The sequence below is a fragment of the Euprymna scolopes genome, chromosome 13 (genome assembly GCF_053919585.1).
Source record: "Euprymna scolopes isolate OS-2025 chromosome 13, ASM5391958v1, whole genome shotgun sequence".
Lineage (NCBI taxonomy): Eukaryota > Metazoa > Mollusca > Cephalopoda > Sepiida > Sepiolidae > Euprymna > Euprymna scolopes.
The window spans coordinates 7,431,726-7,454,191 of record NC_136494.1 but is presented as its reverse complement, the minus strand read 5'-3'; the positions used below and the strand labels follow the sequence as shown (position 1 = coordinate 7,454,191).

Here is a 22,466-nt window from a genome sequence, read left to right as displayed (position 1 = left end):
TATATATATATATATATATATATATATATATATATATATATGTATATATATAGGTATATATATATGTATATATATGTGTATATTTGTATATATATATATATATATATATATATATATATATATATATATATATATGAACAACATGTTAGTTTTATTTTCCTTGAAGTCTATGATTAATGCAGCTTGAAAAACTGTCTGCATAATTCCGAGTAAATAGTTGACCAGTTGGATTTGGTCCAGAATATATCTGTAAGAAAAATAGGAATACTTACACACACTAACACACATAAACACACAGACATGTACACGCACAGAATCACATACACATACCGTACATGTTTAAGTATTAATATATATAAACACATATACACATACACATGCACGCACATATGTATACACATATTCTGTATATATATGTATATATATATATATATATATATATATATATATGTGTGTGTGTGTGTGTGTGTGTGTGTGTGTGTACACAAGTATAAACGCATATATATGTACATGCATACATGCATATACATACTCACTTATATACGTATATATATATAGGTGTGCATGTATATATGGATATATGTATATATTCATATTATATATATATATATATATATATATATATATATATAAAAATGACAAAAAGTCTATATTCCAAATTTCAAAATGTATGACATCTTACAGTTTATTTCTTTCAGCATGATCAAATGTTCAATTTTTAATAGCACCTGTTTCGTAGCGCAGAACCATTCATATAATTATTATGTCAATTTTTGAATTTATTCATTTATTTCGTTCATCAGAAGAAAAGGAACTCATCAACAAAAAAAAAAAAGAAAGAAATATGGCCAGTATTACAAAATTCAAGAATTGGGAGATAAGTTTTTATTGTTTTCTTTTATTCAAAGATATCGTAACTAAAGGAAAAAGTTTAGAATAGACATTTTCTAGAACTAGAATCATATAATCGATTTTTATCAGAACTGGAATTGGAATGAGTATTCTAAATATAAGGTTTAGTAGAATTCTATCTTGGTTTCAATTTTTATCGTTTTAAGGGCGTATAAAAGAGGCACAACAAATGTTATTTTCGTGCGATGAGTGATGTTCTTGTTCAGTCATCCAAAATATCGTGGCTGAGGTAGTCAGACTAGTTTTAAATGGACTACCCGATATAGGAGGATGATTAGGCGGTTTGGGGTTTAAACTGCTTTTTACTGCAGACAAATGTGTTGCTTAAGACCGGATATTGGGAGAAATACATCACTCACCCCCCGAATTCCCCGTTAAGAGTACCCCAGACCACCCACAATGTGCGACCTCACTTCAGAAGGAGAACATAATGCCTGAAATGGTACATCCACAGCCTGAATTAGATATTTTCATTCAAAGCTATGATATGACTTCAACAGTCAGTCTGACAGCCTAGTCTTTTTTTAGTATAGAATAAATTTGCATCAGTTCGACTGAGGTATGGTTCTGGACAGTTCTAAGAAGTCCACATTCCCAGGTTTTATCTCCTTTCTTATGGGGGTATTAGTTTATTACTAACATTCTGAGGCGTCCCTTCCAGGGAATAACGACGTAGCTGCTCAGGCATTTTTTTTCGTGGGCCAAAGTGTACCACTCCATCAGCTTTAGCTTTCCAATGCACACCTTCCTGGCCTCATCACATCTTCAAGTGGTGAGAGGGGTTAAATGCTTACCCCATTTTCACGTCAACAGGATCTGCTCATCAACGAGACAGTCTCTGGTTTTGGCCGGTATGAAATCAGTCGACGAACCAGTCGTTGTTCTGAATATCGTTTGAAACTCACAGCTACAAGTGACTTTTGATACTGATTGAGGTTGTATGGATAACATTCCTGACTTTGTAAGAAAACTGTTGCTTTTCTTTGGCCTCTCCCTCCACCCAAAACAACCTTGAATGAACGCGTGTGGAGGTGCGTTATCGACTATAGTGAGTCGCAGGTGCGCTGTCAATTTATCTATTATCTATGTGAAATCAACTTCAACCAAGCGTGACTCACCTTTCTTTGTCCTCTTTCTTCTTCTTCTTCTTTTTTTTCTTTTTCTTCTTCTTCTTCTTCTTCTACTTTCTGCCTGTTTTTTTATTCATAAACAGCGCACTTACACAGAAAAACAGGCGAAACTCTGAAAATTTCTAGAATATCTAATAAAACCAAAAGAGTTAACTATTAAATACACAACAGATAACTGTTACCAAAGGCAAGTTTCTCTTCTTTCTAGACGTGTGTGTTTTAGCTTATTTATTTGAAGTGTGTTTTCTTTCACTTAAGGATAAAGCTAGTGTAAAGCCCGTCGAGTTAGAACGAAAAACAAAAATGATGGCCTCCAGATATATTTGAGCCTCAATAATTGCTCAAAAATCGAAAATTTGACAAAATACTGGTAGAACATTAGTTTTTCACATGATTAGTGACTTTTATTAGATGTTTCTATAAGTATTTACTTAATTAATTTTCAATTTTGAGCGATTATCGAGGCTACACTATAGTTCGAACGAGACTATGATTTTGTTGTCCGTTCTAATTCGACACGTTTTGCACTGCTTTTATTTTTATTTTGAAAACTTATCCAGCTAAGTACAAGAGTGATTTATCTTGCCTTTGGTAATATTTATTTGTTACATATTTGTTTTTCATTCTTATTTTATTTATTCATTTATTTTTGCTTTGTTAGCTTTACTGGAAAAATACCCCTATCTGTACGTATGACTGTATGTGTATGAGTGTATGCGTATGTATATGCGTGTATGAGTGTGTGTATACGTGTGTATGCGTATTTGCGTGTATGTGCTATGCGTGTATATGCGTGTATGCGTATATATGTGTGTTTGCGTGTGTGTATGTGCGTGTATATATGTGTATGCGCGTGTGTATAGATGTGTGTATATATGCATGTGTGCGTGTCTGTGTATATGAGAGCATGCGTATGTGTATGCGCGTGTGTATGGATGTGTATATATGTATGTATGCGTGTCTGTATGTGTATATGCGTGTATACGTGTGTGTATGGATGTGTGTATATGTGAGTATGCATGTGTGCATGTGTATATGTGTGTACGGTCCATGGGTTTTGGATTGTGTCAGGGTACCACTGTTAGGTACTTTTACTTGCACAAACGAGACGCAGCGACGTTAATCCATATGATTGAACGCGAAGTAGAAGCAGGTTCAACAAATACATTCTGATGAATGGTCAGTTTCTAGACAACTTCATCAAGCTAGGTACGATCACAAAACCGTCAAACCACCAGCAACACGATGTAGATCCAAATACAGGTGCGCACACCCAAAAATTGAGAGGACTTGATCAAAATGTCAATCAGTATGTTTTTGCTATCCTCCTTTGGTAAAAATCGACTTAAACTCGAAAAATAGGGTATAACAGCACGGAATCTTATCTTGTTTTATTTGACCATTTTTTTTTTAAATACAGAATTAATAATAAAAACAAACAACTACTAACATTTTTTTAGGAAGGGGGTATATAGAATCAGTCGCGAAAATGATTGAAGCAGTTTATATAACATAATTGATAAATTTCAGCTATTAGGTTGACGGGCCTGACAAAAACCGCCTGAGGGTCGGATGCAGTACACAGGCCGGGTGTTGTTGAACTATGCTGTAGAGTTGTTTGGAACTCGACAGGGAGAAGGAAGAAAAGAAAGACACCAGTTGCTATAACAAAAAAAAAACGGGTCACTGATTTTATTGTGGTGTTTTAAGTTATAGAATTGACAGGCTAGGGTATTCTCGAGTTAAACAGGACACAGATAGGAAAAACGATATACGTTAAAAAAAACTGTAAGAAAAGCGATTTTTTTCATAGATAACCTTTCTTTAAAATGGAAAAATAAAAATAATAAAGATATGTACTTAGTCTTGTCTTATTTCGCTGAATCTGTTTGAAATATAACAATAGAAACTTTGTGTCTCGAAACAATCTAAACGCCAATTTATCCGATATCCTATATATATATATATATATATATATATATATATATATATATATATATATATATATATATATATATATATATATATATATACATATATATATATATATACAGGGTGTCCACAAAGTCTGGCTACATTGTGGAAGCATCCTGTAGATTATGTAGCCAGACTTTGTGGGTACCCTGTATATATGTATATATATATATATATATATATATATATATATATATATATATATATATACACACGTGTGTGTGTGTGTGTGTGTGTGTGTGTGTGTGTGTGTGTGTGTGTGTGTGTGTGTGTGTGTGTGCACAGGGTGCCCACAAAGTCTGGCTATATAATTTACAGGATGCTTCCACAAAGTCTGGCTACATAATGTAGCCAGACTTTGTGGACACCCTATATATATATATATATATATATATATATATATGATGATTGCAACGTCTTGTCAGACGAGTGCCACTCCCTCAGACATTTAAAATTCATGAGACCAAATGTCTGAGGGAGTATCTATACAAATATGATGTTAAAGAGTCTTAGCTTTGTACGACAGCTAAGTCTCTCTCTCGGTTCAAAATGTTGAGATCCAGCAACAAGCAAGAGCAAGATAGCCAGGAACAAATTAAACTGCAGACCAGCTTAATGCGGGTACTGGTCTTCCGCTTTATGTTTTTTTTAAATCAGAGATTTGCTTTTCCTAGAAAGGTTGCCTTCACCACGGCTTACGGGAGCCCTCTCTATCCCAAATATATATATATATATATATATATATATATATATATATATATATATATATATAGCCAGATCACCGAAGTTAAGCAACGCTGAGCCTGGCCAGTACCATATGGGTGGCCATTTGGGAAAACGAGGCGCTGTATGTACCGGGAGATAAAATACCAAGTTGCGACTCTCCTAAGCCGTGGTAGGCACACCATCTAGTGATGGCATCACGATAAAACTTACCCTTGATAACCCTGGAGAAGCATTACGCATTCAGACTACAAACTCGTGTAGTGAGTTCAATCTCGGCTGCGGTCGCGCTAGATGTATATATATATATATATATATATATATATATATATATATATATATATATATATATGGCATGAGAATATTGGCAACGGTATTCCGACGAAATAAAGAGAAAGAAAAGGAACCAATCATGTTATGTGTTCAACAACTTTTCGTCTTGATTGCGAGACTTCCTCTGGATGAATATGATTAAGAAAACGAAACACCAGTACAAATATTTAAAAATATGCTTTTTGATATAATGAAATGTATGACCTTGTTCCATTTCCAAAACGAAAACAAATCGTTGGAAATTCAAAAAAAAAGAAGGGTGCTTAGCGTTGTGAAGGAGAGTAAGATTTTTTATAACGTAATATAGCCGTTCATATATTTAGAAAGATATGATGTAATTCATATTCGTTCTGGAACAAATATGTCTGTTATAATATAAATATGGATGTGTAATTGAAATGGAATGAGTGTAATTTTCTTATATAATTTATTGACTTATTATATGTATTAATTATTATTCAAGGTGTTTTCTATGGTTTAAGAGAGTTAACTTTTGTCTTCAATCAAATTATGTTCTTTTAATAAAAGTTTACATATTAATGGCGATATATTATAGAAACCTCCATATTGTTTAATCGTACTTGAATTTACTATAAGCGCTTAATCAAGAAGTTTCTGTTGCGGTTTATTTGAAATAAATGTGACAATTTTTGCTTGTTTGAAGTCAAAAGTATGATTATGCTGTAATAAGTGAGAGAACAATGCATTTAGAGAATCGTTATTTCTTATATCTATTCTATGTTCATTGAGCGTTTTCTCTAATCTACGTTGAGTTTCACCAACATATATATAATGGCAATGTATAAATATATATATATATATATTTATATATAATGTGTGTGTGTCCTTATATATACATGTGTGTGTGTGTGTGTGTGTGTGTGTGTGTGTGTGTGTGTGTGTGTGTGTGTGTGTGTGTAGTAAGTTATAAATATATATATGGCAATTAAGCGTGGATGAAACGCGGAATATTCTGTGTGGCTTAATTGATATATATATATATATATATATATATATATATATATATATATATATATATATATATATATATATATCGTTGATATACCGGTTCTCGTCAGATCACCAAATATAAGGAACAAGGCAAGGAGCCTGTCTAATACCAAATGAGTGGCCGAGATTTCAGCTTTTTTTTTACTCGAAAAATTAAGCAGTATCGTTAGTCAATGGATTAATTCGTAGCTGCCTCCCCATAAATATATAAATATTAGTGTATAATTTTCTGTAAGAAAAATATGCTCTGCCAGTGTTCGCACTTATATTTTAATCTTTCATATATAAACAGCTCAAATCTTTAATCCCTTTCTGTAAAACATTCTCAACAAATACTCGTCTAGATGCAACAACCGCCAACAATTTCCCTCACACTCTGTCTGTACCTAATATGAAAATTCTATGACCAGAATGTCTTTTCTGGAACTGGTCGTCTGTGGGACGAAATATTGTGTATCTGCTTCCAGACTTACTATAATATGGTCGTCTTTAAATCTAATGAGAACAAATCCGAATTCCACCATAACCGATCATGTTATCTCACTATCTACCCAACACTTAACCCTTATTCTAGACCGGCCTCCATGCCTTGATAAGTGCTGACTCCCGCCTAAGAAAAAGAAATATAATTATAGCTACATATTTTGATAAGCTTCTTGGATTGATCTTTACTCCTGACCTGAAATGGAACACGTACATCAAATCTGTTACCAAGGTCGCTGGAAAAATGGTAGGATCCTCCAGAAGATATCTCACTGCTGATACAATTCTCTATCTGTTTAAATCCAAGTACGTCCAAGGATGGAATACTGCTCTCCACATCTTGGCAGGAGCTGCTAAAAACAGCCTATCCTGCCTTGACGAAGTACAAAATAGACTTCGTGACCTAGTGTGGGGGACGCCCTTTTCTCTTCCCTGCAACCTCTCTCCCACAGAAGAGACGTTGCGAGCCTATCTTTGTTTTATCGTAATTTCCATGGCAAGTGCTCGTCCGAGCTCCAATCTCTGCCCCCCCTCGCCAATCTTTCGCGCAAAACATCCTCCTAGCTGAAACTACTGTCAATAATTTTCCCCATTCTTTATCTGTGTCTAAATAAAAACGTAGATTCCACGAACAAAGCTTCTTTCTTATAAGTGCACTCCTGTGGAATTCTCTTCCGTTTGCCTGTTTCCCACCTGACTACAACTTGGATGTCTTCAAGTCCAACATAAACAAATTCCTGATAAACCGCCCCCTTAAGTAAGACACTTTATCAAGTTTCCATTATTAACGATTACTACGATATTATCCCATTTGACATTGTACACGCAATAACCCTTATCCCCGAGTGGCTTCCGGTCATTGATAAGTGGTGACTCCATGTAAAAAAAAAGTAATTATTACAATTCCTGATGGATTGAAGAAAAAACGCCAACTTTTTACTTTTTTCCGTTTACTTCCAACTGGTATCGAAACCGGAAGTTACTAGGATTAGTAAAGGTGCGAGATTGCCATGGTGAGAAATCGTTTCTTAAAGTATATTTCGCACTTATAAGTTAGACTTTATAATTACGCGTTACTTCTAATTCACCCCCCTCCTTCACAACAAAATAAAAGTCTGGCGCGAATATTTAAGGTTGGCATAAATAATTTGGTCTCGCCTACCATTGACGTGCTAATTCGACAGTTATATTCAGGCGGCGCAAAAAATTAAATGCAATTTCATGTTCCCCTCATAAGCGATTATTTAATGAGTCTTAAGTAAGCAGGTAGACATGGGCACGTAGTTATAAACACAGAGGTGAAGAGATATATGGTTTTTACTTAAACAACGGCGCTAAATGGAAAGTTTGTATATTTAATGGCGTCTCGTTGCGTGCACAATGTATCCACCAACTCTACCACCTCTAAATATATGCAAGTGTATATATATATGTGTGTGTGTGTGTGTGTGTGTATGTGTATGTATGTAAATGTATTTTATCTTTGTATATGTAAGCAAATATATGCATATATGTATGCAAATATATGCATATGCTATTTATATATGTGCATATATATAAGTACAGGTATGTATATGTATATATATATATATATATATATATATATGAAAATGTTAGTAAATGTATATATGTAATGTAAAAATATATATATATATATATATATATATATATATATATATATATATATATATATATATATATATATATATATAACAACTTAATAAAGGTAGAAATCTTTTATTTACAACTTTTCTCAGCTGGTTTAACTGGCAGTTATTAGCTACTTAAAACAAACGATATTATTCTGGAAAATCTTAAGCTGTGGGATTGTACACACACACACACACACACACACACACACACACACACACACACACACACACACACGCACGCACACACATATATATATATATATATATATATATATATATATATTAGAACCCCGGGATACGGTGGCTCTAGGATATTTTTTTTCAGGTTACAATGTAGAATACAATGTTTTCCCGAGCGCTGGTTACGGTATTTGCCCCGCCTTACCGTGTTATTTATAATGTTATTTGATACGTGTGTATTATATCCTGTACTGTATTTTGTTATTAATTTTTAATGGCGTATCCCGGGGTTCTAATATATATATATATATATATATATATATATATATATATATATATATATATATATATATATATATACAGCCGGGTCGATTTTTACAAATTTTACACCACGGTACTTTATGTGCCTGGCAGTGTTCTTAGATAGGTTTGGGTCAAAATTGCTCGTTCCTTATTTCATCGAGTTTTTTTTTTTTCCATTATCAATTATCGATACTTTTCGAAGATATTCCGATAAACAGATCTATTTACGAATACTGCCAGATACATAAAGTGCATTTGTGTGAAATTTCATAAAAATCGACCCAGCTGTATAGGAGTTTATAAAGAGCGAACTCACACATATATACACAAAGAAAATTTTTTTTATATAATAGTAGATAAGGGTTAGACGTAATGGTCTTTTTTGATCCAATTGATTTAACAAGAAAATAAAAATATTTCAGATCATCCGTCTAAATTTCAATTTTTTTCGTTAGTGTTGAAAAAATCCTATTAACTTTTATGTTTAATATATTGTGAATGTTTTTAGCGTAGAAGCCAGTCTTCGTTGTGCTTTTATTCTCTTCTTTTTTTTTTTTTATTAATTTTATTTTTTCATTTTTTTTTTTTTTTTTCCTATTTATTTGGGAATCCAATAATCTCTTTACGTCGTTTCCCAGTTACACAATTACAACGCAGGATTGTCCGTAATACGTAATCCATTTATTTTGAAGATCCGCGTCTTACTTTAACAGACACTCAGTCTGTACATGAATCAAATTGAAGAATTCAGCGATTCATCTCTCTCCCCCCCCCCTCTCTCTCTCTCTCTCTCTCTCTCTCTGTCTTTCTCCACCTCTTTCTCCCATTTTCTCTTTCTCTATCTATCTATCTATCTATATCTATCTATCTATCTATCTATCTGTCTCACTCTTCCATTTTGAAAGTCCAGATAACATACATGGACGTAAACAAGGATCCCCACCTCTCTCTCTCTCTCTCTCTCTCTCTCTCTCTCTCTCTCTCTCTCTCTCTCTATCTATCTATCTATCTATCTATCTCTCTCTCTCAAGTCCAGATATGTACATGGGCATGAACAAGACCCACCCCTCTCTTTCTCTCTCTCTCTCTCTCTCTCTCTCTCTCTCTCTTTATTCCGTTTTTAAGTACAGATAACGTACATGGGCATGAACAAGACTGCTCTCACTCTCCCTCCCTCTCTCTCCCTCTCTCTCTCTTCCTTTCTCTCTATCTCTCTCTTCCTTTCTCTCTCTTTCATACATAGGAATTCATTTATACTGAAAACATACTGACATGTTAAAAGACTGATCTTAAACAAGTCTCACGACGTTAGACATAGCTTAACAACCGTCATCAATAAACAACACGTCATGTACAATGTACACATCTCACATAACCAACAATCCGCATGGACACAATGCATAGGTACCTCTCGTAGAAAGATGCGATTAGTGTCGACCATCGTTGATGTAGAAATAGTGCAGGTAAGAGTAACTCCTACCTGGTAACTTTCACAACGTATATACAAACATTAGACGTTTTTCGATCTTCTTTGACTTTCTGTCACATTTCAACACAGATTTCTTGACGTTTTCGTTATCGGTCATTACACTACGTACCAGTGCGGATAGAGTTAACGAGTGTACCAGCCCCAATATTCGAACCCCGAATATTTATCATTAGGGATAAATACAGAACGCATCTGACGACAGGCTCTGTAGTTGTGGGATCGAGCCTAGGTATAATCAACCGCGCGGATGAATCGTAGATACGACAGAACACGTGTCCGTGGATGATTATTTTATCTATAATTAAATAAATGCATAAAAACAACGAATATACGTATATATATATGTGTGTGTGTGTGTGTGTGCGTGTGTATGTGTGTGTGTATGTGTGTGTATGTGTGTGTGTGTTCGTACACGTCACTAAAATTTAGGGCCTCTATCCAGTTGTAATGGAGACAATTCTTTCTAAAATTCCCAGGGAGGGTAATTCATACCAAATATAATTATTGCTAGAAAAATAACAACAAAACTCCCCACATGCACTCTCCTCCAATGCGTGAGTTGTGTGAGGTTAACTGCGTGCATCATCATCATCATCATCATCATCATCATCATCATCATCATCATCATCATCATGTATTGTAAAAATCAAATAAATGAAACTTTCACCTTCTTCGTTCGTACGATGACACTTAACATGTATATGATCAAACAGGTTCGATGTCTAAAACGTAATAAACGTTGGACCCCAAAGTGAGAGGGTGCCACTTCTTTTTCTGTATTACTCCACTTACCATTGAATCAAATTATAATGCTGGTTGTTTAACAAGGAGGTATTATGTACCATTTTTTTTTTTTTTTTAGTCTTTGGTATGACTGGATTGGGGATTGAACCCAGACTTCAGCCATATTAGCGAACACTAATCGTTATGCCAATGATTTGACCAAGACAAGTATAGACATGACTATACATAAACAGACACGGTTGGGACAGATACACAAACAGGAAGAAGATACGGACAGAATTGAGACAGAAATAGACAGTGACTCGGACAGGAGGTTTACATTGGTAAACATTGATATAGGGATACAGATACTTGCAGGACAAAGGTATAAATAGTGGTGCAAATAGAATGGAGACATGGATGAGACGGAGATGTTCATAGACAAATACACGAGATACGGATAGGCAAAGACGACGGACAGGCAAAGACACTGAATGAACGTAGACATATATAGGACAGAGGCACAGTTAAACAGCGAACCTTTTAAACAGACATGGATAGATCGAGATATAGATGGACAGAGACCCGAATAAAACGAATAGACTGAGACACATTTAGGCCAGTAATATTGGTAAACAGAAACATGGATGGAGAGAGATATAGATATGCACGTCTTTATACTCTCCACCACAACAAAGTATGTAAATATTTCCATTGGAATGTCTCTGAAGAGATGCAACTTGACAGATCGTCGAACATCTGGGAACATGATCAACCACCGATAACATCAAACGGAAAAGTGACTGTGTTCTATGACCAAGACATACAGACGGGCAGATACATAAAAGACAAGGCCATCAAACCAAAGATATTGTAATATGAAAGAAGCCTGAAAGAACTGCGCTCATTAACGATGTCACAGTCTCAAATTATTTTGACCTTAACAGAGCTGAACAGGAAAAGATAACAAAATATCAGAACCTAAAAAATGATCTAAAAACGACATGGCCTCTTTAAGAAATAAACATGATACCGTTTGTGATAGGGGCAACTGGCTTAATTAAAAAAGAATCTTCAGAAATACTTAGACGCAATCGTTGTAAGACGAAGCTGTAAGGAAATACAAATACCAGCCATAAAGGGAACAGCGTCTATTCTTAAAAGAGTCCTCGGGTATAAATTTAAATCGTAACGGAATCAAGTGTTAGTTCCAGGAGGAGTTAGCTCCCTTGATCTTTTTAAACTAACTGAAGTAAAAAGAAAAAGGGAGGGTACGAATAAGATAGACACGAATAGATCGAGACAGATGTAGGCCAGTTATATTGATAAGTTGAAACACGATTAAACAAAGACGAATAAGAGAAACGCGGATAAGACACAGGCGTTTTTAGCCAAAGATACGGATAGACGAATATGGATAGAACAAGAACACACATTTATAAGGACATTATTAAAAGGACATTATTATAAAGACATTATATATCCTTATTTTTTTTATCGTTTTGCTCCATTTTATTTCATAGAATATTTTTTTATCTTTTTTTTTTTTTTACATATTTAAACAAAAAAATATTTTTAGAGTTTTGATTTTTTTTAGATGAGGGGTGATTGTTTTTATTACTTGTTTTGATCGAACTATTGTTCTCATCTTGAGTGTTATTTGTGCAACTTTTGCCAACTAATTTGTTTATAAATTCGAAACTAAAACCATAAAATAGATACTAACTCACAGAATACGAAAATATCTACAGAGCCAGTAACTTTCTTTTTTTTTTTTCTAAACAACAACGAACATGCCTGGATATGGTCGAAGGACAATCCGACCGCAGCGTTGCATTAATAACACTTAAGATGAGAGCAATAGTCTGATCAATACAAGTAATCTAATATATATAAAAGGTTATATGTCTGTGTGTCTGTCTGTCCCTGTATTTTCAAACTATATCTCCTCCGAAACTAAAAGTCGCAGAGCGGCGCTAGGGGCCTCAAATGATTGGATTTGTTATGGGCTGTTCTTTTATGGGTTTTTAGCCGGTAAAAATAGTTTTTAAGGGATCAAAAATGGATCAAAATTGAAAAAACGTAATACATTTTGTACATTCATCTTAGTTTATTTTTAATATTTTTTAATCATTTCATATGCGTGTTACGTTGGTACAGTGATAACGTCGCTAGTTTTGAATGTTCGGTTTCGGTTCTAGCTGATGGCACCCAATTTATTTATTTTTTTTTTTTTTACTTTTGAAGTCCCGACTCTATAATAACATATACGAAATCTGGGCAAATTAAAATATCATATTTAAGCGTATTTTACGCACGGGAAAAGCTGGACCCCCCCCCCCCCGCAAGTATAAAAAATCTTTTTGTTTAATTTTGCTTTAGATTACGTCAATCGACGATTGATGCGTATTTTTTTTTTTTTTGCCCGTACTTCTGTTTTGTTTTGTTTTTGTTTATATCGCATGCGGTTCCAATGCTTCTATTCTTTACTCTACAACCAATTTACCAAACAGCAGACGCCATAAATTCCCCACCCTTGGCGTGATAACTCCTTATTTCTCAGCAAATACATTTTTAAAAAAAAATTCTCACGTGAACATTTTTCATTATTTCAAGAATTAATAAAAATTAAACAGAAGTCTAAACAAAGTTTCCTCGGCGTTTTGGGATTGGCTCACCTTTTGCACAGCACATCAAGCTTTTTTTTATGATCATTTAATGCCGAGGTTCATGTTTATTTAATTTATTTATTTGTTTGTTTTCTATTGTTATTGTTAGTTTTAGACGACCCATGTAAATTATGCCTCCATGAAAAATTTGCTATCCTGTACTTTAAAGAACCTCAAAATCTATTAAACTGTAGACGAGAAATAGCAAACAACTGTGTTCACAAATAAAACTCACTCTAGGATAGCGTTACAAAATAGCTTTAAAACTAACAATAACAACAGAAAACAAACAAATAAATAAATTAAATAAACATGAATATACATAAACGATCACACATATATGTATATATATATATATATATATATATATATATATGTATATGTGTGTGTGCATGTGTGTGTACACATAGGTATATTCATAAATATAAAAAAAGAGAGAAAAAAGGCGGGAAAAGATCTACCTTAAACCACTAACCTAGTTCAAAAACAGATCCTTTGTTCGATAAAATGCACGCCCATTGGCTGATAGGTGGGGGCGCGGTGGATACTAGAAAGCTGATTGGCTAACTAGAAATCCTCAACATATATAAAAACAGAAGCAACCACAAAATTCGCTCATAAGCCTGACGAATCCTACAGTGGATGAAACGCAGAATATTCAGTATAGCTTAGTCGCCATATATATTTTATAAATTACTATATATATATATATATATATATATATATATATATATATATATATATATATATATATATATAAATTACTATATATATATATATATATATATATATATATATATATATATATATATATATATATATATATATATATATATATATATATTGAGCAGTTCTACTTACTGAGCTGCGGGATCGGCGCTCATAATTACGATCTACAATGCCTTTTATATATACACAGAGTGACATAATAATTCCATGAAAGAATCTCTTCCTCGTGACAGACGAACGGTCGACTACCATCCGCCTTTGTTATCATATCGCCTATCAGTCCTTCTATTGTGTCCCCCGTTACGTCATCACATTTAGGATTCTTATAACAGATTCCAAACTTGCATAACTTTTATTCATTCGAAAACCATCTGTTCATTCAACTCGCGACTTTCGCGAAGTCAAATCTTCCCAACATTTTCCTGTTCATTCACCATCTGCCACCAGGCTCAACCACAAACCATCATGCAACAGTGAACAAAAACGAAAAACATTAAAAGTAAAAACGAAGAAGGACGCGTCTTTCTATAGGACACTGGCTGTACGAGATTGTCGTAGCGGTTCACGTCACAGATTACAAAATCGACTATGCCGAGTTCGATTCCTGCCGGATCCATTGTTAGATTACGCACTAATACTGTTGAAGAAATTCACAAAACTAGTTTTCCAAACTGGGATTCTTTTTTTTACAAAGTAATCATCACTTATAAAGGCCCGAAGGCTAGTTGAGGATAAGAGTTAATGAGTGTCAGGGGTCAGCGTGATCATTAGTGGTAGAAATTTGGTATAAATTGATTATTTAATAGACCGGCTCGACAAGAACTTGTTTGCATTTTATTTGAAAACGATCATGTTATAGTCAGCTGGAAAGCAGACGCACAGTATAAAGTTCCACAGGCGGGAATTACTAGGAAAGAAATCTTTTTGATGAAATTTACATTTAGTTTTAGACACAGGTTGAATGTAGGGGAAATTATTGACAGTTGCTGTAGCTAGACGACAACATGGTCATTTTCAAATTGTATGTAAACAAATTCCTGTTGCGTCGTCATCTTCAATAGACAAGAAATACCCAAGTTCCACCATTACTGATCAGCACAGTGTTGTCTCATCGGCAACCTGGCACTTATTAACCATTATCCTCGATTAGCATTTGGACCTTGATAAGAAAATACAAACACAGATAGTAAGACTATTTTACTGGTAATCACAGGAGAGGAATATATATATATATATATATATATATATATATATATATATATATATATATATATATATATGAGAGAGAGAGGGGGGGAAAAATATATATATATATGAGAGAGAGAGAGATTTAGAAGCTATCGCAATGCGGAGAATGGAATGTAGTCGATGTTGAGGAAGAAAGACGAAAACAACTGGCAATTTGCAAATCACTATATATATATATATATATATATATATATATATATATATATATATATATAGAGAGAGAGAGAGAGAGAGAGATAGATATAGATATAGATATTCAATTGTGATATGTATGGATATGTCTTACAAGAAGAGGTCTACTGTAGACCTTTTCTTGTAGGACATATCGAGAGAGATATAGCTGCACATGAATATACATAATGATTTGCAAATTTTCACTTGTTTTCGTCGTTTTATCTAAAACATCGATTCAATTCCTCACATTGTGGTAGCCTTCTAGATCTCTTTTATATACCTATCTCACCCAATGCTTCAAGCAAACCGCATCTCATTTATATATATATATACATTATATATATACACATATACATATAAATATATATATACATATATATCTATATATACATTATATATACAAATATACATATAAATACACACACACACACACACACACACACACACACACATATATATATATATATATATATATATATATATATATATATATATATATTCAATTGTGTTATGTATGGATATGTCTTACTTGTAGGACATATCGGAAGAAATATAGCTACACAGGAACATACTGGCATCTAAGCTTCAGCCTCTGTCCCATCGACGAAATGTTGCATCCCTCTGCCTTTTCTACAAGTATTTTAGTGGTGAATGCTCTGACGAACTGCAATCACTTGTGCCCCCACGACGCGAGCACCCTCGACAAACCCGACAGGCTACTAGATCCCACCCCCACACTGTAGAGGTCCCTAGATGTAAAAGATCTTTTTACTCCAATAGTTTCTTCCCCAGAACCGCAAGACTCTGGAATTCCATTCCAGGTCCCTGCTTCCCCAACAGTACTGACATGCAGAAGTTCAAGTGTAACGTGAACCGACACCTTGCTGCCCAAATCCCTACATAGTACCCCAGTAGTTGTTGCCCCTGATAGTAGCCCCCTACACCAAAGTGGCAATTTGCCTTGTTTGGGTGAAAATGTAATTAAAAAAAAAAATAAAATAAAATACATATTGGTTTGCAAATTGTCACTTGCTTTCGTCTTTTTTTCTACAACATCGATTCCATTTGTCACATTATGATAGCCTTCTAAATCTGTTCTATATACCTATCTCACACAATGCTTCAAGCAAACTCCATCTTATTTATATATATATATATATATATATATATATATATATATATATACACCACATATATATATGAGATAGAAAGAGAAATAGAGAGACTTGCTAGAAAAAACATGTGACCCAATGCCATTTATGTACCAATTTTTCAATTTTAACCCCTTAGTAATCCTTTTCATGTATGAAAACTGATTAAAAGGTTTTCTAAATATCTGAATACCCTTTATACCAAGTTTCAAGTCCGTAGAAAAAAGTATATAGGTTGAGAAGTGCCCTCACACACACATTCTCAGTTGCTGTGTAAGCAAAATCAAGACTTCAAAAAAGGTGTTGATAGCAACAAAAAGTGTATTTCATTTTACGTTTCCATGCCCGGTCGATAATTTCAAACATTATATCGTTTGAAAATTTTACAAAAACCAGCATTTCTTCAGACTTTCTGAAAAAAAACATTCTTGACAATAGAACAGGGAGAGTTACTTGTTTGAAGAACGTCCTGGGAACGCAACCAGCTCCCCAGGTGTTTGAACGATATCGAATGATATCTAACGATAAGCACGTGGAAACATCAACAAAAACGGGTTGAGATGTCGTTGGCTATAATTGGCTGGCATGTTGAAACCAGACGCATGCTATGTCGCGTCCGCCGACTCCAGAATGCAAGCGTCAACTGTTTAAAACAATAGACTTATATTTAATTATTTTAATTCTCTCTCTCTTCATTGAAAGAGAGCGAAGGGAAGTGAAAGAAAGAGAGAGAGAGGGGGGGCATTCATACCTAACGTTTAAACATTGTTTTATTTTTGTATCCATGAGTTCTTTCGGGTTTGACCTTTCAAATTCTAAAGTCTTGTATCGTTTTGCCTTTGGTTCAATATTATAAACAAACTGTCATTCTTGGCTTGAGTCATAGCAGAACAATTTCAAAATCACAAGCACCTGCTTAACACATCTGCACCTTACAAGTGCAGATCAAGTTAGGCAGGTCCAGCTCCCTCAAAAGGGGCTACGTCATTATGCCACATATATATATATATATATATATATATATATATATATATATATATATATATATATATATATATATAAAGAGGTTTGCGTTTACTATAACCTTTTTACGCAAGTATTACGCAAGTATAAATTACGTAAAATATCTGCATGAATATAATTACACGTAATAGTTAACTAAAGGTGATCATCCCATACGAAAAGTGAAAAAAACTAATAGTAAATTAATTCAAATGAATGTTTAAAAGAATATGCAAATTAGTTAGATTGCAATTCCACGATCCATGTATAACAAAGTTGTATTTTCTTTTTAAATAATTAGAAAAAAGGTTTTTAATATGGATATTAATACACAATAAAATTATAGGGGTATATATATATATATATATATATATATATATATATATATATATATATATATATATATATATATATATATATATATATATATAAAGAAAATACATATATTTAAAAAGAAAACTTCCTCCTCAGAAATCAGCAAATATGTTATTTAAAAATATCATGCTAACTTTACTGTCGGACCAGAGTTTCCCTTTGTGATTTAAGAGGAGTACCATAAACAGTTATTGTGGTCCAGCTCAGAAGTGTGTTATTAGTTTGGTTTCACCAATCCATCCAGCCAGGCGTTACCTCCTCTTTTGGGAGACTTGCCTTTCGTTGCCTTCTTTTGAAAGAGAGTGAGTTTCTTGCCCCTGGTCTGGGATGGTTTTTCTGTGCGCTAATGCAGAAAATTTGGGTCAAACTATTTCTGTACACGCCTAGCTAGATTGATCCCTCTAGAGGTGAGGCTGAGGGGAATGTATTCTTGTTATAAACTGACCGCCTGTTTGACCTTGCCCCTGTGAGAGGCGGTTAATCACACCATCCAGTATCAAGAAGCGGTCATTTAATTTAATTGGTCATAGGAGGTCCGTGCTTTTCTGAATGCCTTCGTATTCTTTTTTTTTTTTTCATTTTGAGTTTATTTTTATCCTTTACGTAAACTGACCCATCGAAGATCATCTTTTTTTTTTAATTTTGAGTTTATTTTTATCCTTTACGTAAACTGACCCATCGTAGATCATCTTTTTTTTTTTCATTTTGAGTTTATTTTTATCCTTTACGTAAACTGACCCATCGTAGATCATCTTTAATCTGCTTGATATTTAATCTACTGATGCAGATGTACCTATATGAGACACTTCAAAGAAAGTCAATTTAAACGTTCTGATTTAATAGATGCATTTGCATTAATTAAAAACAAGGCCGATAGCCATTAGTCGCGTGCTCTCGTGTAATGAATGAATGCGTGAATGGAGGATTGACATGAAATTCTTAAAGATAAACTAAAATGACCGAAAATTGGCTGAAATGACTTAAATAAATAAAAAGTAAATGACTTAGAATGACTTTAATGAACTTAAAGATGAATTGAATGACCTTAAGAATGACTTGAATGCTTAAAAATTAACTGGAATCCTTCAAAAACAACTTGAATGATCTGGAGAATTACTTGAATGGCTTTTGAGACTGACCGCTTGTAAAGTGGGTGATCATTTTACATTAAATTAATGCAGAAAAGTGATCCCCCACTTTATATCACAAAGTTACAACCATAAGTACAGCATGTAGTAAGAACAGATACTACACTTTGATCTTGGACAAAAGGCCAAGAAAAGGGTATTTATTTGCTCCCCCACCGAGCAAATTAGGCACAAGGCCGATTTTTAATGTGCGGAGTGAAGGGGAAATGGAAACCAATTCCTCGGGGATTAGAGGATCTGGATAGTGACAATTGGTATGAAGGGTTGCCCCTACATTGACCAAGGTCTTATATGTGGAGTTGCCTTCACATATGGTCTTTGCTTGCAGTATCTGCCGGAACAGATTGTATTTATTTGCTTCCCCACTTTGCCCTGTTCAGAGACTACAAGGTGTCCCGAAGTTTGGGAAACCCTGCAACAGAGAGGGACTGGTGATTGATTCACCACTATATATATATGGTACCAAGATTCCAGATCTCGGCAAATGAATGTTTGATGATTTACAGGCTCTCAAAAGTGGCACTTCATAGAAAAATATAATTTGAACGTTTAAATGTTATTGTTGTATTTGAATAAGAGGTAGAACATTTGGTTCTAGTGTACGAAAGAGGTTCCAAATATTTTGGTCTTGTTGTGGCTTCGGAAAATTTAGATTACGTGGTAGGTTATGTGGACTGGTGCCACATTAAATAACGGAGACTCCTCTTTTTTATCATCAACCTCCTCGACCGAAAGATCCGGGTTTTTTTTTTATTTTAGAAACAAAACAAAAGTTATTTTTCTATTTTTCATTTTTTGGGGTTTTTTTTTATTTTAGAAACAAAAAAAAAGTTATTTTTCTATTTTTCATTTTTTGGGGTATTTTTACTCACGTTCATCCCCTAACAGGGCATATAGCCACTTGGATGTAAGAAGCTGCTATCTGGGACAATGCCTAGGAAAGATTAACAAGATGACAGCCTATAAGATTTTTTGGAGCTTAGGGAATAACCAAAAGTTAAAAGGAGCAATGGCTGGACTATAGGGAGGATGAGGAACAGTCTTGGTGCTCATCTTGGTCAAATAGTGATCTTTTCTGAGTACCCTTGGAACAAACTTTGCACAAATCTTCCACACTTTCAGCTCCTCACAAATAATTGTGTGTACAGTTCTCACACTGACATCAAAGTCGGCAGTTATTGACACACGATTGTCCTTATCATTGAAATTCTTTATTTGGCCAATTAACTCTGGTGTCCTAACATCCTTACTCATCTCACACCTCTCACCATCCCTCACAAATCATTACTTTCCTTGAATCTCTTATGCCATTAAAGCACTGATGCCCGATTCATTCAATATGGTCCTACAGCAGTCTGAAGCATTCAATACGTTTCTGTGTCATAACTATAAAACGCATTCATTCATTACACGAGAGTACGCGACTAATGGCTATCGGCCTTGTTGATTTAAATTCACTGTGACAATCAGGCTTTAGTAAGATGTATTCCAATTTCTGCTGTAGCTGTTCATTTGAGCCTGAAATCATAAAAAATTGGTCAGTCATCTCATAAGATGTATAGCAATAACATACTGAATTTTCCAGAGTTTACGACAATTTTAAATGCCTGTACTAAAAAGGCTGGAAACTTATTAAAGGGACCTCGTATATTTTTTTCTATTAAAAAAGCTTTTGTACCGTTATGCGTTCCCCAAGTTAAACTCATGTTGGTTTCTGATTCAATACTATGTCATCTGATGTGACACCAGTCGGTTAACACCGCGTGATCGAAATTTTACGAAACCAGAAAGAGGTTAGAATTTTTAGACGCCTTTCGTATACTAGTACCCAGCACTTAATAAAGACCTTTTAATGTATTTTCAAAAAATAAGAAAAAAAAACGATTTAAGTTGGGAATCAATTTTTCTGTTAATAATCCCATACTTTTTACGTGTATTTCTCTATCTAGTTCTCTCCCACCGCAAGAACCATGACACTAGGGTCGGAAAGTAGGATTATTCATATAGAGTTAAGTATGCCTCTACCACGCTTGAATTCTCTGATCCAACGTGTGACTGTCGCTAATATTCTCAACAGGTCATCATAAATTTCTGAGCCAGTCATGCTTTTCAAAGTCATGTATGACTGCATATATTTTGGGGAGGAGGGGGGCCACTTTACACTGAATCCTGAGCCATTGCTTATTCAAAAACCTGCAAAAAACGTATGTTACGAGGGTCCTTCCAAAAGTAAAGCCTCCTATTTTTCTACCTCAAAGGTTAAAGAGCTACGAAGATGGGAGTGGTACCATTAAAACGGGCAACCTTTTGTGCTGCAGAATTCATTTTTCTACATTTCCATCCACCATTCTTAATGCACTTTTGCCAGGAATTCAATGACACATCTCTGCTGCTGACGCGCGTCCATGACAGGTATCGCTTTCTTAGAGTCGCACATCGTCAATATCTGCAACAGAGAGATGAAACTTACAGGCCATGAATGCATAAGTCCAGTCAGTATAACAATGCAATTTGCAATCTCCTGCGATCCATAGGAGGCATTATGTTTGAAAGCCCCTCGTAGGATTATAAGATTTGGCAGGAATACTTACAAAAAGTTTAACTTCCAAAAAAGTATAGTTTTGATAATGCGTCAATGCTTTTCATACTCCATGCTTAAAACTGTTGATATATCCTTTGTATTTATATTTACGCATATAAAAGATTCACTCCTAAACTCATTAATCGATGATTATCAATTTCGAAACACAACTGCTGGTCGTAATGGGTCATAATATGGACTATATTTAGTTTAATTTACTCTGTGTATATATAGAAGTGAGAATGTCTGTGAGGACACTTCTCAACCTATATACTCAACGAATTCCATCATTCGATCTTCACTCGGCAAATTCCATTTTTTAATTTTCACACTTTTGCACCGATTTTGCCCGGCTAAAACACAAATATAAAATTTCGTATGGGTTCGAATGTCCTGTATATTAAGTTTCATGTTTGTAAACCAGAAACTAACAGAGGAGTTTGACAGGAAAAAAATTTTAAAGAAAAATGTATACG

The 22,466-nt window shown here is 34.3% G+C and overlaps 1 protein-coding gene and 1 pseudogene across 4 annotated transcripts in view; one reads left to right on the top strand and one right to left on the bottom strand.

The window, feature by feature from the left end:
• The window catches only part of LOC145291932 (epidermal growth factor receptor-like), a 351,994-nt gene that overhangs the window by 90,820 nt on the left and 238,708 nt on the right, over positions 1–22,466 (top strand). The window lies entirely within an intron of this gene.
• LOC145292593 (U2 spliceosomal RNA) lies at positions 19,393–19,547 on the bottom strand (annotated as a pseudogene).